We start from the raw sequence: 4,881 nt of genomic DNA, 5'->3' as shown, positions 1-4,881 counted from the left end.
TTATTTGAACTTTGGTAACACGGATTTAAGGCCCCTCATTGTCAACAACACACTCCAATAACCTTTACATATTACTGATTTCTTTTTCTTACTAGCTTCATTTTTTTTTTTAATTCCAGGAAGACTGAAGCCATTTCATTCCTATTCTGACATTTCTCTCTTTTTCACTGTGCCCATTTCAACTTAGTTCTTCAATCTAATCTGTCAGCTTTCTGCATTAGTGAAGAATTTTCCAATTACCCAACAGCTTACAAACAGAGCTACGAAGGGCCTTGGAAGGCATCATGGACAGTGAGAGGCAATTCACTTCTTCTAGCTCCTCATAGAAGCAGCTCAGTTAAGAGCTACCTCTTGCAATTGACACTGTCTTCTCTGCCTTACCTCATTTCTTATTGCTTTCTCATTCTGTTTATGTCTCTGTGTGATGTGAGAGTTGAATCCCCACAAGCAGTGAAATTCACTATGGCCCAAATAAAGTGGAAGGAAAGACCTTGGATGACTAGCAGATTCCTGGGATTTGCCTCTGTTCACTCAAACACAGACCTGCCTCCACTGTGGAGTTAAATGTGATGTGAGTCTCCAGAATGCCCAGCTGTTTTATTATCAAAGACATCTTACTAAAGTACTTTTGAGAGGTATAACACTATTTTAACACTTAACAAATGCTTAATAAATGCATTTATAAAGCCACATTGAAGAATATACAAACATGTTCAGTGTTTTAATTTTATTTTCTTCTTTAGTAATTTTAGTATGATATGAACACTTGATTAAAATTCCTTGTTTGTTTTTTGGTGGTGTTGTTCATTGTTGTTTGTTTTTTTTGTTTTTTTTTTGGCTGAGGAAGACTAGCCCTGAGCTAGCGTCTGTGCCAGTCTTTCTGTATTTTGTATGTGGGACCATGCCACAGCATGGCTGGTGAGTGGAGTAGGTCCACGCCCAAGATCTGAACCAGGGAACATGGGCTACCAAAGCACAGCATGAGGAACTTTAACCATTCGGCCATGGGGCCAGGCCCCCTTGTGTGTTTTGGAATAAAACATACAAATATTTTGAGAAGTTTATTAGGTATTACTTCCTTAAGTCATTAAAATAATAGGACAATTATAATTGCAAAAACATTTGAACACTAAGCAACAGATAGCAATGTCTAATCTGCACAATTGTGTGACTTTTAATAAAAAGAGAACAGATATTATTTTGAGATCTAAACATTTCTCTGTAACATTTTTGCCTGTGAATCTATGACTTTCTTATTTCTCAGGCTGTAGGTAATTTGATTTAACAAAAGAATGATGACAGTGTAAAATAGAGAGTCCATCATATCTTGGTCATCTCCTTGTGCAGATCCAGGATACACATACATGAAGAGAAGAGGGCCAAGGTATAAAGAGACAGATAAGAGATGGGCTCCACAGGTGGAGAAGGCTTTTCTGATACCTTGTACCTACTTCCTTTTCAAGATTGTAAAGAGAACAAGTGCATAAGAGACAAGAACAGTTAGAATGGTGAACACCTGTGTTGACCCAGAGAAAATGAAAACCAACAGAACATTAATAGAAGAGTCGGTACAGAAAATCTTAAACAATGGTACAATGTCACAGTAAAAGTGATGTATTATGTTAGAATTGCAGAAAGTTAATCTGAATCAAAAACCTATATGAATTAAGGCATGAAGAAGGCGACCTACAGATGATGAGACTAACAGCTGCATGTATAGTCTAATGATCATAATCACTGGATAAACTAAAGGGTTGTATTTGGCTACATAGTGACCATACACCATACTTGCCAAGAGAAAACATTTCGTGATTGCACTGAATGCAAGGGAAAACAATTGTGTCATGCATTCAGAGACAGATATCTTACTCTTAGCTGGGAAGTTGACCAGCATCTTGGGGGTCACTGTGGATGATATCCAAATATTGGCAAAGGCCAAACTCCTAAGGAACAAGTACATGGGGATGTGAAGGTGAGCATCATTCCATATGAGAGCAATCAGAACAAGGTTTCCTATGATGATGATGAAATATACAACCAAGAACACAGAACAGAGGGAATTTGCCTCTCTAGTTGATAAGTCCTGTGAGAACAAACTCTGTCTGCAGTGTTGCAGTTTTAGTTTCCATATCCTTAATAGATGGCTCCTGAAATGAAGTGCAGTCAATGTAAAAAGAAAATTTATCAAGGATTTATAAAAGAAAATTTGTTGAGGATAATTGAAATAAAACCATATGCTAGCCTGAATGCCCTTAATTTTGTTTATTTTTACACAGAAACTGTTTGGAGGAATTGTTGTATTGGAAAAATGCAATTATTTCAGACCAAAATATGTGCAGGAATGAACAGATTTCGAAGAGAAGAAAGACATTTCTGAACATGAGCATATTTATGGGGCAAGTATTGAAGGTCGTAGGGAAATTCTGTGTGTGGGACGTGGATGCAGCATCAAAAGTAAGGGTATTGGAAGAGCATGGATTATAAAATAAATTGAGAGCCATGTGAAAAATTTTGAACTCTATTTTCAAGGAATAGGCAAGCACTGAAAACCCTTAAGATAATTAATGGCACCATCAGATATTTTTTAAATTAAATATTTGGTTGTAATACATAGGCTTCAGAGAGGATAACCTGGTGTCAGGAATACATTTTCGGAAGCTGTTATTATTATCCAAGGATTCCCAAACTAGATTACACATCGGAATTGTTTGGGGGAGCTTTTGTGCAAAATATATATTCTGAGGTATTACTTCAGAAATTGATTCAGTAGGTTAAGAATGGGGTCTAATAATGTGCGTTTTTAAAATGTTTTGCAGTTGACTAAAATGCATGTGCACGTTGTATTCCATGTGTGATATCACATGGGTGGTGAGGAGCCTGACAAAGAGATAGAATAATGAATAAGAATAAAATAAATCCGAATGTAGAGTCGCAAAGACTTGGTGACATATTAAGTGTGAAGGAGTGGTCAGTGAAAGAGACGAGAGTCACTTGGGACTGGGTAGCTTGTCATCAAAAATTGAGATTGAGAACTCAGGTGCAGTGGCCAGTTCATGGAGAGAACATCCTCTGAACAACCAGGTGAGATGTTCTTAGCAATATGAGTCCAGAAGAGTTTCATAGAAATATTGACTTGGGGTAATTTGGGTGGCTGCAAGGATAGGTATGGATTCCTATCCATTGGAGAGTGAGCTTATGGTAAAAAGAAGGAGGGCATGGATAGAAACTTGAAAAAATTATATTAAAGAGATTACAAAATGGATCAACATGTTTATGAAATGGATAACATCTGATCCTCTTATTACCACATGAGTCTTGGTGGCAGACGAAAGCTGTCATCCATGCTAGAAGCCAAAAGTTCAGGAAGCTGACTTTCCCATCCCCCTTGCACATAGAGTAGGGGACTTTATCCACAAATAGCCACTCAAACCCACCTACACTGGATTTGGAATATGGGGAGAGGGAGCTAAGGGGTCAAATATGGACAAAGAGAATTTAGGTTGCAAAGACAATCAAGTGAGCAACATCAAGACCCCAGAAAATGCATTCTGCACCCACAACAATGGCATTGTCCGTGTGAGCCATGGCATTCCAAGTGCAGCAGCAATGACAGCAGCTCCTATTGAGGTAGAGTTGGTACACGATTTAGCTGTGGACTGGCTGCCTTATTTCTTTGTGCTTCTGCCCATTTCTTTCTCCAACTTCCCTAGCATTTCTATGTTAGAGCCAATTTCCATTCAATGAATTAATTTCCTCTTGCAACCCAGAACTCTGGCTCACACAGAAGGAGACAAGGGAGAGACAGAAAAGGATATGAGCAGAGTGATCAGAAAAGCAGGAGGAACTGGATACCTGAGTGTTGTGCACATAAAGAGAGGAAAACTTCAAGGAGAAAGTGAATACTGTGCCAAAAGTGAAATAAGTGCCTTGGTAGGATAAGGAGTGGACAGAGATCATTGAGTGTGGAAATTAAGTGATTTTAGTGTGTTTAGTGACAGCAGTTTCCATTTTGTGATAGAGTTGAGGTAAGAGAATAACGAGAAGTGAGTGGGAAACAAGGGGTAGTGCCGTAGGAGAATGAACAGAGTTCTCCGAGACGTGGACTGCCTGTCCACTGCACTGTAGGACAATCTCATGAAAGTATTCAAAAGAGAGAGGAAGGCATTGAGAAGATAGAGGGGAAAGAAGTGGAATGGGAAATTTGGTGGGTGAAAAGAAAACAAGAGGCAGGAAGAGAAAAAGGTAGAAAATAGACTCAAAGAAGGTCAGTGCAGAAAAGACAAGGAAGAGGGAGAGAGGAAGTCACTGAAAGGCTGAAAGGAAGGGAGTGGAGGCTCAGAGGCTGTGGTCAGTGTATGTCTTAACTGTGGTTTTCACTAAAAACTGTCAACATTGTGAATCCTTTCTTATTCTTTTAGTCAAAATTCCAAGTTTATTTTCCTACAGAATTTGTGTATGAAAAAGATTTTCACATTAAATTTTGCCTTAGAAACTTTGTACTGTTCATAAATACACTAGCAGTGCCTGCAAGTTCTTTCCATAATTAAGAGTTGGTATATCTTTGTTATGACTGTCATTAGAACTGTCTTTCTCTAGAAATCCTTCTGGTTTTACTTTACAACACTTTCTTCTCCACCAGTTTTATTAGCAGAATAAAATTGAGCCGAAGACTGGAACCTCATTCAGGTGCTATAAATAAACAATGCCGATAATTATAGTTGTTAAATCTATATTTACTTGGAATGGGCTTGCTTCCATGTAACCCCAAACAGTAAATAATCAAAAATTTACAAATTCAATAAGTGTGTGGGTACTTATTATGTGATAAAGCTGGAAGGAAAAGAGGAAGGACATTTCAGGATTTTTTCTCTTCTCTATATG

The 4,881-nt window shown here is 38.1% G+C and overlaps 1 pseudogene; it reads right to left on the bottom strand.

Annotated features, from left to right (window-relative positions):
- Positions 1-1,207: 1,207 nt before the first annotated feature.
- On the bottom strand, positions 1,208-2,129 carry LOC106799970 (olfactory receptor 5H2-like; annotated as a pseudogene).
- Between the last annotated feature and the right edge of the window lie 2,752 nt (positions 2,130-4,881).

The sequence above is a fragment of the Ceratotherium simum genome, chromosome 15 (assembly GCF_057802395.1).
Source record: "Ceratotherium simum simum isolate JZ-2026a chromosome 15, ASM5780239v1, whole genome shotgun sequence".
In the NCBI taxonomy this organism is placed as follows: domain Eukaryota; kingdom Metazoa; phylum Chordata; class Mammalia; order Perissodactyla; family Rhinocerotidae; genus Ceratotherium; species Ceratotherium simum.
Note: the sequence above shows the minus strand (reverse complement) of the source record. Positions and strands in the feature narration are given on the sequence as shown.